This window comes from Lactuca saligna, chromosome 5, assembly GCF_052625555.1.
Source record: "Lactuca saligna cultivar CGN05327 chromosome 5, ASM5262555v1, whole genome shotgun sequence".
Classification (NCBI taxonomy): domain Eukaryota; kingdom Viridiplantae; phylum Streptophyta; class Magnoliopsida; order Asterales; family Asteraceae; genus Lactuca; species Lactuca saligna.
The window spans coordinates 231,557,246-231,572,026 of record NC_136421.1 but is presented as its reverse complement, the minus strand read 5'-3'; positions in this window follow the sequence as shown (position 1 = coordinate 231,572,026).

The following is a 14,781-nucleotide window of genomic DNA, read 5'->3' as shown; positions in this document are numbered from 1 at the left end:
AGGTATTGATAGACCCAAACATCTCCGGTAACTAAGCCAAGAACAACGCAGCCACCTCATCATGCAGGATCTCCCGAATCCTGGCATCCATCTCGACTGGCCCCATCAGGCCGATAGTCTCGGGTACTATGGGTGCCTCCTATCCACCGTCTCCTGATCCTAACCCGAATCCAGTCATAAATCATCGAGTAACCACCATGATGAAAAAAATATAACAGAAGATATCGAATATTCCATATAACAATCTAGGAACCAACCCCCAACAAAACCCTAAGGGTTGTGACTTCCTTGCTATGCGTATGGGTCATGTGCTTTCAGTAGTACGGGCCCATACTACCTTCCACACCTACACATATTTGTCTAAAGTATCATCACAACACCCTAAAACTAAGCGCAAGCATGGCATGCACTCAATCCTCACTCCTAGAGTAAGGCTAAATATCTCATAATTGGCAGACTATTTCCAACAACCCATCCATGAAACTTCCACCAACCCTGTAGCACTCGCGTATGCTAACCATACATAACGTTGGACCCTATAGACTTTCGAATACTCGGTCTTACTCTAAGCCCACAACTAGACAAGGGATAGGAAATAAAGCTAAACCAAACATTCTTAGGCTATAAGATCTTAATTATGTATGGTCGTGATGCATACACTAAGAAACTACCGTAATTATGTCAGTTTCATATACGGAGAAACCCTAGGCTATCATGCATTTTAACATATCATTCATTACAGCAGGAGATATAGGATCTCCTGGAGAAACACATCATGTTTTACAAAGAACAAAGAACCCGTTTTCAAAAACAAAACGCTTATGAACTCACCAACTTTAATGTTGACACTTTTTCAGAACCACTTGTATTCTCAATACATTAGTAGACAGGTACTCGCACAGGTTCTAGAAGATCGAGCATAGTAGCTTCAAGTCTTTATTTTTCTATTTACTTTTGGAGTCAATCATATGTGATTCAAATACAATGTAAACACTATATTATTAATACAATGGTTGTTGTTGCTTTGATTACTATTATTCAATTGTTATAATACTATACATGACGTCCTTCACCCCCCAACATTTCCACCATCTCGGTTTGGGAGTGTGACACGCTGTCTCACCGAAAATCCCGAATTATCCCAATAATAAATACTAAGTCAATACATGGGATGTCAATCTTGACTAAGGGTCCACATAATCCATTTTGTATTTTCTCTTTATTGCGCCAAGGCCCAAATGCCAAATCCATGATCTTAAAAGTCCATATATCCAGGGCCCATTAATGGCCCAACTGGACCTAACTTCCTGATTGGGCCTTAATCTAGGATCCATTCTCAAAACTGGCCTAAACTCAATTATTCGGAAAGTCCAGCAAGGCCCAAGTCCAATTACTCCAAAGGCGGCCCAAACTCCAAAGCCCGATTCGTCAAAAGTCCAACAGAGGGCATACGCGAGGCGTACTCCTGTTGTACCTAGGTGTACTTCCGTTTTGTGTTGACCACCATTGGGGTGGTTGACTCAGTATGCTGGGCGTATAGAAACTACACGGGGCGTACGCGAGTTTTACCAAAACTCTAATAAGTGTTTAATGGCTTAAGCACTTAAGCCCAAAGTTTAGATCCATTGACCAAATATGCCTAAGACTCATAAAGTCTCGAAATTTAGCACTTTGGATGTCCAGAAAGTTCTTAATACATGGTCTTAATCCATTAATACCTTCCTACTCCATGAATGAAACACATTTAGCTATTGGGACATCATTTTATCACTTAGGACCTCTTCAAGGGTCTGAAAGGATAGCTTATCTCGTCTAAATCATAACATGCACCAACTTGGGACTTTTGGGACAAGAAATGGTTCCATAAAGCTAGCATGGAAAGATCTATATCATAAAAGCATAAAGTTTGAAGCTTTTTACCTTCTAGAGCTTCTAGGGCACAAAGAAACTCCAGATCTACAAGCTTGTCCTCCTTCTCCAACTTCTTGATGCAACACCTTCTTCTCCAATTACTCAAAGAACACTCTATTAGCTCACACACTCACGAAAGAGATTAGGGGTTGGGGAAAATGGCTCAAATCTATGGAGGCTGAGGTAAGGGAGGGTTATGAGCTCATAGAGACGTTTATATAGCACTCAAACCCTAAATATTAGGGTTTGTATCTGACACGAGTATGCTTAGCGTACACAAGTATACGCCCAGCATACTAGGGCGCACCTAGTACGCTTAGCGTACCTTATGTATGCTTAGCGTACTAGTCTTTTTCTTAAAGTTGCAACTTTAGCCCTTAGGCTACTCATGGGTCGACGCTTCTAACCCTAGGGACTACAACGACAAAATAATAATAAAAGAGAGGATTCGTAAATACCTGCAAAATCTCGGGATGTTACATAACCATACGAGCTCCATCAATAGAATATAAAGAGAATGTGCAATTTTCATGGATAACATGAGCTTCACATTCTATTAATAAAACGATTTTTTTATACTAATATTTAGAATACTTTTAGATTAACCATTATCACTATCAAACCCTTTCGGTAACTTCAATCTCAAAATTTAATAGGGCGGTGAGGGTGGTAAGCACGAAGCATATTAAAAAATGATCTCATTAGGAATCATAGAGACCTCCTTAAACCCCTACATCATAATGGGTGAACCTAGTCATGGTAAGATTAATAATGTCAATATTTAAAACATACAAGGGCGTATGTTCTAACTTTCTTATACATATACTAGACACAATAATAATATACATAAACATAAGGGGTAAATTTAAAACTCTTTAAATTTAGTTATCTATTCTTAATTCTAATATGCAAATTTATAAATATCTATAATAAATAATATTAAATATGACTACTTAAATAATAAATAAATATTCAAATTGAAATAATCATATTTAAATAATATTTATTATTTTCTATATTTAATACAATTTAAATTTTTTAATAATCCATATCATAAATCTTCAAATTTGAAATTTTAAAAATAAACAATGAAACCTTAATACGCGCGGCTCACGTCATGACCACAATGTTGTCACGCCGTGAGTTGCGACAATGGGTTTCACAGTTTTGAATTTTTCTTCTTTCATTCAATTTCAAACAATCATTTATAGAAAATATGGATTACATGTGCAAGTAATTATGAACCAATGGCTCTGATACCAATGTTGAGTTTTCTATGCATCAAATACACTTAAACTAGGTAGCAGAAAATATCAAACTATAATATACCTAAGTGGACATGCACCCTAGGATCTATGGCTTCATACTAATTACAACAACCCTAAGAAAACATAGAAACATAAGGAAGAAAAACATACATCTTATGTAGCGCTTGATCTCCATGCTTAAGATCTTGTCCTCCACGAAGTTGCTTGGATGAGAGGACCCAAACTAGAATCATTCTAATGGTATCACACCCAATGACACCAAATAGTAGAATAAAAATAACTAGGAGAATGATCAATTTCATAAACCCTAAGAGGGTTAAAAATCGTCCCTACTGGGAGAGGAAAAAGAGTTGGGAAAACTTCAAGCCAAAGTGCAAGGAAGAATGAAATCCCTAAGGCCCTATTTCTAGCCTTGGATCCCTTTATAGGTTTTGTGCTCCTTCCCACGTGGGATGGAATGCCTAGAGTGAAATTATTCATTTTTCCATATGGGATGGAGTGATTTTCATCCAACCCTAATATCATAAGGGTGATGGAATATTCTTGATTAACCAAGTATTAATTTATGAATATTCAACCTTTTGGTTAATTAAACTGTTAATTAATTCCTAAATTATATTTCCAATTAGTTTCTAATTAATTAAACCATAATAACTGAAAAACAAATTTCTCCTTTATTTATTGTACTCGATTTGGGTCTTGAGGGCAACCAAAAAGGACCTCGTTATTATTATAAATATTACCAATAGTTAATGAACTTAGACTGTCTTTCCAACGCATACATCATCCAACTCAATGTCGAATGACTCCAAGTCCGGTCCAATTGGAGCTTGGTGATGTGATTCTTACTTATGTGGTCAAGGTGATTACGTCACAAGCGCAATCATATCTAAATTATTTAGAGGAATCAACAATCAAGTCATCACTCCTATCATTAGAAAAACAAACTACAATTTCATAAATGCGGAGAAGCTTTAAACATAAAACAACCATCATTATAAACTAGAATTGTCACATTTTCATTATGAAATGAAAACAGGAATTCAAATTTATACAACGCATAAGATGAAATTTTGATTTCTAGACATCTCCGAAGAGTAATAGCAGATAACTAGTTTAAAATTAACTCCATTACTAAGCACAAGCTCGGAATCCTCGATCATCGTGGCATGTGATATTTTTCTATTCCAATGATTGGGTTTAGCTTTTGATGCTTAAACTTACTTCCTTCCTATAGATCCTTGATGTGTTATTTATGCACTAGTCGCATCTAAACCACACCTTACAGGTAGTGAACCTGATCGATTATAGTAGTGAATTAATCTTAAAATGTTTTATTATAGGTTACATTAAATAAATGAAAACAATAAAAGCAAGATTTCATTATTAAATAAATAGCTAATCTCGATAAACTAATTGGAAACGAATCACTTCATGTACTTTGGTTCAAATAAGATTACATCTCAAAATCATGGATAATTACATTCATGCAATGGTCTTTTATTCATTATTCACCAATTCTTAAATTGATTTATGTATTTAGTCCATACACAAAGTACTAATGACTATAAGGACTTTTAATTTCATCGGCATGCAACTAATTGTCCCTAAACACATTGTTCAGTTCGTATCATGCAAGATTTGATTTTTATTAATCCTAAACATTATTAGAATTAAATCAATGCTAATGCTGGTCATCTAAAACATACACATACACAAACACATAACAGTTCATAACTTTATTAACCTAACTGTAGTTTTTGATCCGACACTAGTCAAAATTATTTTATGGTAATAAAACAACTATGATTCAAGAATATATATATATATATATATATATATATATATATAACTAGATTGTTCTTGTAATCACATAAACTCAACAATAGGTAATAAAACAATGATCTTTAACACATGTGGATCTTCCATCAAACTTGATACAATAAATTAAATAAGAATAAACAAACCAAATGTGTAATTTCATCCAAAATCTCATGATTCATCTAAACTTAAAGACAAAGCAAAAGGTTTTAACACCTAAATTCAGACACTAAAAACAAAGGGAACACAACTGGAACACTAATCGTGATCATAAAATCAAACCAAATGATTCCCGATATGGATCTACTCTTGAATCCTTTAGATCTTCGCTCCATATCGGTTTAACGACCATCTGGCCGCCTTCTAGAATCTCAAAATGGCTTCTTTGAGGTTTATTTTTGTAGGGAATGAATTAGGTTTGAAGATATGTCATTATGATTAATTTCCAACTCTATTTATGGTTTTCAACGTCCTCGTGCCGTGGAGAAAAACTTTCCACATCGTGGGATATGGAATTTTCTCGTGCATAAAATTGTTCTATTTTCCATGCCGTGAAAACAATTTTCCACGGCATGGCAACTAGGAATCAACATTTTTCTAAAATAAAAGTTGTCGAATACTTTGTCGAGTTTCCAAAACATTTTGAATTTCATCAATCGGAGTTACGAGTCATGAGATATGACCAAAACAGTGACGAGGGATCAAGCTGTCCAGCAACATCTTTTTTGTGTCTTTTTCAGCTTAGTTTGCTTCCTTTTCTCTCTAGCAACATGTTATATATAAAATATAATTCAAAGCATTATAAGTACCTTTTAGTTCCAAATAGTATAAAAACATAGTATAAAGTAATAATAAAACACCGAAAATATATGTATAAAATAGGCGTTATCAATCCTACAATATCATCCAAATGTGATTACCACATCATGCATCAAGGAACTACGAATTGGACATATTTGGAGATTAATTATTCAAGTACTTGATGTAAAGTGAACATTTGACTTTTCCATCTCAAATTACATAGGGAAACTTCGTTTCCTATGATCCTTGTAAATGCATTAATTACAACTTGCCTATTTTGAATCATGGTTGCGTGGAATAGAGGATACACCAATTCCATTCTTTCAAAAAAATGGTAAGTTTCGGCTGAAACTGTTCCTTTCCATTTAGGATTCAAATGTTTCTTATTCATTCCACCAACATTCAAAAGCGATAACTAGAATTAGATAAGAAATCAAATTCATTTCCAATTTTCTCATTTTGGAGAAGATTTAAGAATCTCATCAATGTTTTCCTCCATATTATTCATATGATAAATCAAGTCGAAGTTATCATAAGAACTAATGAAATATCCAAGCACATAATCTATAAAAGAGTCTTGTCAAGGGTAACATTGTGATTCTCAAGTTTGTCTATGTAGCTTTCATTGATTACATACAAAACTCTTTTCTTCAATTAAAATGCAATTAGGAAGTATTGATGATTTCATATCACTCGTCTCTTTCCTTTTGTTGAAACATTTCACTTAATTTCAAATTCATTTCATATGTTTACTTGTTCACAAAATCTTTTTGGAACATCGAGGACATAGACATAATGATGCAAGAGACCTTATTTGACAAATCTACATTTTATAGGAGTAACCACTTCTTCAAAGTTGACGCATTATTGATTTTAGAGATATGTTCATTATGGAAATCTTTCCCAATATCAAAATCGAGGAAGATCCCATAACAAATGAGCAATTCTTGATAGAGAACAATAAGAAGTTAGAATTAAAAGGTGGGTGACGAGGTGGGAGAGGATTTCATTTAACCTAAAAGAAAAGGTTTATATAAGTCAATTCATTCCTTAATTATTAATCCAATTTTAAATTAAGTCTAGGATCCATAAATATGATTCATATTATGAATAGGGGTGTCGTAGTCGTATCATAAAACTATTTTAGGTACGTAAATCATTTTACCAATTTCAATCACAATAAAACTCCTAGATCTTTTGAGATTCATTGAACAATCAATGGCATATTTGTCTCAGATTATGCACTTCAATTTGTTACTGGGATGTTGAGTATCACAAATAAGATGTGAATAACCATGCAAACCTGTTTGACACCCTCGATGTCATTTATGATCTCACAATGATGTATCGGTTAACCACACACACTTCATCAACAATCATAAATTTCGAGCATGTAACATTATTTTCAACTTTGTCGTCCCGCATTAGTATGTCAGTTAACCACACACACTCTACTAACAACTCACAAAGAATGTTTGTGCGTTTTCATATATTAGCATATAATTTCATATTTTTCCTAAAGTAACCAGAGCGAGATTTTTATAAGGTTCTAGTACTTCATACATTATACTTTTAATGTGATTATGTCCTATCAAACCCATTTGGTTAACGACCCTCCACAACACAAAGAAGCGGTTGGTGAAAATGACACCCATTCAACGGTTGTTTTATAAGTCATTTCCTTATACCTCTTTTATAGTGTGGCTTCATGAATGAGGTCTAGTATTTTTTTCGACTGACTTTTAATGATATCTATAGTAATATACATTTATGCATATGTATAGGGTGTATTTAAAACTTTTGAAAATACAAGGTTCAAATCATATTAATCCAATTAACCTTTAATAATTAATATTTGAACTAAATAGGATTTAATAACTATCTTTTAAATAGACTTTTATTTAATTTTCTTCAATCTTATTAAGATAATTATATTATCTTATAATAGATAATTATCTTATTTAATCTTCCTTTCATACTCAAATTAGGATTCTTAATTATCTAGTTAACATATTCAGATTTTAGACATTTAAAATAACATGGGTTAACTTATAATTATCCTATCTTTTGAATAAGGCAAGAAAATCCTGAAATTCGGATTTCAGACAGATTTCACGTCATGACGACACAGATTGTCGAATTTTTTTGTTTTCTAGTTTCATCTTTTAAGTACCATTAATATGAAAATCAAGGCTCTAATACAAATATTGGGATTTTTCAATAACAATGTACTTGTGGAATTTCATTTAACACTAAAGGGTACATGCAACCTAAATTGGATCTATGTCTTTTTTACATCTAATAGCAACTAATGAAAAACACAAACTAGAACTCTATGAATTGAAATTCATGGTTAGGAATATATATATATATACCTTTTGTTGATTCCAGTCAAGCTAACCAAAACCAACTTGTCTCCTTGGAAAACCTAACTCGAATAGTATGCGAGTCTCTAATGGTTCACACTCAAACTCAAGAAACCCTAGGATTGAATGAGAGAAGGAAGAGAAGGAGGAGAATTTTGTTCTCCACATTTTGGTATATGAAACCCACAAAATTAGGTACACCAAGAGTCCTATTTATAGTATAGGTAACTTGCAGACAAAGCCAAATTTGAATAATTAAATAACTGATTTAATCTAAATTCAAATATTTTCCTTATCAACAGCCACAAGGCTTCTTAAAAACCTAAATATGCTTCCCAAAACCATCCATGCCAAGGACTATTCTAGGATTGCATCTTTTATTCAACTATTGAACCATTACAATGCATCCCTTGCACCTTTAATAAATTATAATTAATCCTGAATTAACTCCAGGTTAATTCAGATTAATAATTAATCAATTTTGACTATCTTTAATTTATTCATTTTAATTATTAACTATTTCTATTAATTTATTAATCACATAATAAATTAGAAAATCATTTATCTCTCTTCTTAAATCAATCCAAGTCATTTCCTGGTTATGAGGGCAACCCAAAAAGGATTTTACTTTTATTCATCAACATTATACTAATTTAGTTAGGACCTTATACGCCCTAATTAAATAAAGGACATGTTTTAGAAATGTTTGCGTTGAGGGACTTTATATTATTCTTTGTTAGTAGGAATTCATATATTCTTGACATTTTTGTTTTAGTAACTTTAGGAATACACATCCCTTATTATTGGTTCTGTGTCTTGAAACTATTTAACATATATTTAATTGCCAGTTGTCGTATGGGGATTATTTTTGCATTCATGATATTATATTTTTCAGAAATGCTTTTAGTTTATATAAAGCTAAAACACTTTGGCCTCCTACTTGTTGAATACATGCATATCATACAAGGATGGGTGTGACTTTGTGGTCCTAGGTACCCAATTAGACAGTTGGTGTTGCTTGGTGTTTGTTGTGAGTAAATTTCAAGATAATCCTTACATGCATTAGTATAGGCTCACTACTCCTTGTGTAGCTTAGGTTGGATGGCCCCTATTGCTTGGTTTGTTGTAGGTGTAAGGGTGACTTGACAATTTCCTACGTCGTGTGTTTCTTACAGCCGACCATCATTTTCTTGTCAGATGTGATTGCAAAAGTTGGTTGTCTGTCATGAGTTATTCACATTCGACGATTGTTGTGAGCTGGACTTTGATATTGACATGGGTTGGGATAATTGCATGTATTTCATTATCCATTTGGATTGTTTTTCTTGAAAAAATATATATTTGGAAAAGTGTTAAGTTTTATACACTTGTTTATTAATAGGATTATCATATTCGAATGTTTTGTAACTCATATGAGTATTATTTGGATCTATATGATATTTTTTGAATTTTTATTAATGGAAAGTTCTTACTTGAGGTACATCTACCACATATTGTTTATTCACTTGTGAAGTTTTTATGGGATATGTCATAAATGACAATGTACTTTACTAGTATAATATTTTACCCCAAGTTGACTTTTGATGTTGATTTAGTTGTTTTAAGATTGTATGGGTTTATATATTGGTGTATGAACCACGATGTTCGTTAATAAACCGTCTATAATGTCTAACCCTAGGATCATACTCACTAGCCTCCATATAACCTAACTCACTTATTGATGATAATTTTGCATATTAGTATATATTGTTAGCAGCTTAGGAAACTCATAAGTTTTGGATATTTACAAGACCTTTGGTTTGTAATGTTTTCATAAACCTTTGTTTTGATATCTGTTGTAGCACTTTCACATGAAAGGTTGTATTACACCACTAAATGTTTTAGAAACTTTTTATTGGGACCATTATCCACTTTTGAACTCTGAAAAACATTTTGATTTAAACTTAGGACTATTTTTCCACAACCAAAACTCCAAAATTATTTCAAAAGATATTTATTAAAGACTAATTCAAATAAACCCATACGAGGGGTGTTACAAGTGTGTAGGATGGATGGAAAAGGGGCATATGGCATTAGGTTGAAACGGTGAATCATAGCCTACACGGCATATTTTAGAGAAAACAGTACACCCGTCGTCAACCACCACATCCTTTCTGGATCTCGTTTCCCTATGAAGCCCTTCCTTAGATGCATTGCTTCATCATCATACATGCACTGTCATATATGTTCGGATACATGTTTCCTACCACCAACATACAACCGCTCCTTATCTTCTATTTCTTTCTTGAACCTCTCATATTTTCTTTTTCTATCTTTTTGGTTCTCACACAAATATTTGATAACTAGAATTGGAAAGCTTCATGTCATCGTTCTCTCTCACTCCGTTCTTCTTCAACACGTACTGTTGAAACATACTTTTTTCTTCTTCCTTTTTAACATATGTGGTGAGGACCCTTCACAAGTTGCAAACCACAAGTAAAAGGGAAAGGGGGTTTAAGGAAGAAGATGTTTGAGATATGTGGGTTTATGAATTACTTTATGTGCTTGTATAGAAGAAATTTGATATCGGGTACCTACTTAATTTCTGTTGTTGATTTCGAACACAAAATCTCCCTATCAAAACTCATTTCTTGAATTTTCACTTTTGAGACCTCTTGTACCCTATTCTCTCCATTCAAGGCTCTTTTTCTTATAATTCATCTTCTATAGTAAGACCTGATCTTTTAAACTCCTCTTATTCTCACTCGTTGCTTAATTTGAAGCAATTTGTTATGCGATTGATGTTTTGGGTTTAGTGTCTTGTTATGATCAAATCTTTGTTTCTTTTAATTTTGAGTTCGATTTTCTTTAGGGATAATGACTTGAAAGGGTAACGAACTTTCAACTTTTTTCACATTTAGTCACTAAACTTTTTTTCGTTATCTATTTGCCATTGAACTATTGAAACTGTTCACATTTTACCCTTATGACCAGCTGTTACTGGTCATAAGGGTAAAATGTGAACAGTTTCAATAGTTTAGTGACAAATAGATAACGAAAAAAAGTTTAGTGACTAAATGTGAACAAAATCAAAGTTCGTTTCCCTCTAAAAAGTTCAATGACTAAATGTGAACAAACTTCCTGTTGTATTATGTTTTAGCAAAATTATTTATTTTTGTTTAATTGTAGCAACATTTGTTGATGAAGAAATCTATGAAATAAAAAAACAAAATGTAACATCCGGATTTCCAGGTATCATAATTTAAGTATTTTTCTTTTGAGTTAAGAAGAGAGACTCGACGAGTTGACGCCTCAACTCGTCGAGTAAGGTCACGACTGATGACTCAGATTAATGAATGGACTCGACGAGTCGGTGAGGCGACTCGATGAGTCCACGTTGTTGGCAGAAACCCTAAGTCTTTAGGCCCGAGCCATATTTAAAGGCACTTATGGCCTTCAATTGCGACTACCTTTCCCATAAGTGAGAACCCTAGCGAGCTTGAGTGTGTAGAGTGAGAGGAAGAGCTATCTTGATCTTTTTGGTGTGATAGATCTGGACCCTTCTAGGTCTAGAGAGCCGAGAATATGAAGCTTTAGTAGAGTAAATCTTGGGGTTCGAAGTTAGGAAGAATAACCTTAACCAACAATGTGATGAAATAAAATGATGAGAGATAGGTGATGATAGAAAGGTGATGATAATTAGGTAAATAAATGATGATGAATATGTGATGTAGGATGAAAGGAGATACCATAACCTTAACCAACAATGTGGCGATGTAGTAATCTACCAGAGTATAGATGGCGACCACGGACTATTCTAGACAACCTAGTGGAAACATCAGCAGGCGCATAACCTGTAGGTGATGAATTACGATTTCATGCGATGTTGTAATTACGTATTCATGTGATGATACTCTAAGCCCTTACTATGAATTACGAGTTCAGACGATGTTGTAACTACATATTTATGGGATGTCACAAATTTCGCATGCCAAACCAATGGTCATAATTCACATCAGTGAGAATGGTTCATTTTTTTGTAAAACCAAAATCAGATTGGAAATTTTGATTTTTTATTTTGGAAAATGTCAAACCATTGGTTTTTTATTTCAGTTTTGGTTTTTTGTTTTTTTTAAATATATTTTCAGGGTTTTTTTTTATTATTATTTCATAGATTTCTTTATCAACTAATGTTGCTACAATTTAACAAAAATAAATAATTTGGTAAAATAAATACAAGAAGAAGTTTGTTCACATTTAATCATTGAACTTTTTAGAGGGAAACGAACTTTCGATTTTGTTCATATTTAGTCACTAAACTTTTTTTTCGTTATCTATTTGTCATTGAACTATTAAAACTGTTCACATTTTACCCCTATGACCGGCAACAGCCGGTCATAAGGGTAAAATGTGAACATTTTCAATAGTTTAATGGCAAATAGATAACGAAAAAAAGTTTAGAGACTAAATGTGACAAAAATCGAAAGTTCGTTACCCTTTCAAGTCATTATCTCTTTTCTTTAATGTTTAGGGGTTTACTATAAATAATGATCTACAAATTTTATCTTGTAAATGTATATAGATAGTGACAATATAGTGGTTGTCCCTCCATATTTAATGGGAGTTGTGACCAACCAGAGCATGTCCACCACCTGCTCGCTCAAATTGTGGTGTCAAGTGAGTTGATGTTTTTAAGAGTTGATTTTGGAAAGAAGATTATAGTGATTATTAACTGGAAGTTCAAGATGATATGCTAAAGAACATTAAATCTTGAAATTGAGGGTATTGAGAAAAAAATTACTGGATATAGAACAAAAACTTTATGGATTTGCAAATTGCAATTGTTTAGTGACCAAAATTGCTAGGGAACATGAAGGGTTGAAACTATGAGAAAATCAACTTCTTTCGTACTCTAATTTCTTCTTATATGAAGTCATACTACCCAAAAAGTTGTTTTCTATATTAATGGATTATTATAATTATTGTATTTAATTTGTATATTTTTGTATCTACTGGAAAATTTGGTCATTGTCTAATGAACCTATCTCAATAAAACAATAACGTATTTCATACATGGGATTGTTTGTGTGAGGTATGAAATTTTATATGATTTTATTATTTGTTTTTATTGTTTGGTCAGCTTACTGTAATAGATTATTTTGGTTAGGGATAATGACTTAAAAGGGTAACATATTGTGTGATTCGTAGTTTCGTACACATTTAATCACTGAGTTTTTTGTTCATATTTTCCCATTGAACATACTGAATTGTTCAAAAAAACATCCTTATGACTTGCTATAGAGGTTTAGCCAGTATCCGATATATTTAACAGCTCTGGCGAGCCTCCGATCATCTTCTCCGGTGAAACATTATTTTTTCATTGACATGTGAAAAACCCATTTTTTTTAAATCATACACATATACAAATTTTGGTTTGTGTTCATCTGATACATACACAAATCTGTAAAACGAGCTCATCTATGGCAGATCTAGCAAAAACAAAATCATTTTAGGCGTGTTCGGCAAAATTAGCTGGTAGCGGGTAGCTTGTAGTTTTTAGCATTTTGTTAAACGTTACATGAAGTAGCATTTGGATTTTGAGCATTTTGTTTAAATTAAACGTTAGAAGCTTGTAGTGTCGGACGAGGCTTTCTGTTCAAAATGAAGCGTTTTGTCAAACGCTAGAAGTTCTCAAACGCTCTCAAATGCTTTGTGCTGAACACGCCCTTAATGATTTTCAATTTCTGAAATAGGGGTTGCAATTTCTGATCTAACATACATACACACACACAAACTTGAAGAAGCTCTCAAGAACACCATGAACAAACCCTATCAGAAAAATCCTAGATTTCGAGTTTATTTCAGAAGAACCCACCTGGAAGTCGAATTCTTTCTGCATTTTGCTCACAAATCTCACAAACTCAGACCAGTGGGTAAGTTATTTTTTAGAAATCGATTTAAAATTTTTTAAAATAATAATAATAACCACCTAAAACCCTAGATTTCGTTCAGAGGTTGAAATCGCTTTAGTGGTTTTCAAATCCGAGCACATATGAAGATGAATACACATACACACGATGACCACACATAAACATACATTCGATCTGTTTCAACACAAACTCGAGGGTTTTAATGATATGTTTTGAACCTAGATCTTGAAATTTCGTTTTGGAGATTTTTGTTTATTCACCACATAACAAGAACATATCAAAAAATGGACACATCAAAGCTTAATTTATTCTCTGAGTATATTAAGATTTCAGTTTGTAGGAGAAGTATGGTATTCAATGAAAAAAAAAAAAAAAAAAAAAAAAAAAAAAAACTTTCATCAAAAAGTTCATGTTTGGCCAACCAGAGGTTCGTCAAAGCTGCAAAGAACGCCGGAAACCGCTAAACCCACAACAACCAGTATTGTATACAAGATAACAACTTTAATGGGCAAACGTGAACGAAAGAAAATTTTGGTGACTAAATATGCATAAAACAAAAAATAAGTTACCCTTTTAAATCATTATCTCTTTTGGTTATTGTGGTGAAAGATTCTAAGAAATGACCAATAACGTTTATTTTATGATTTAATGAAAAAGCTTCTTGTTATAAAAAACTAAGTAACAAAAGTTGAGCAAAGTGCAAGA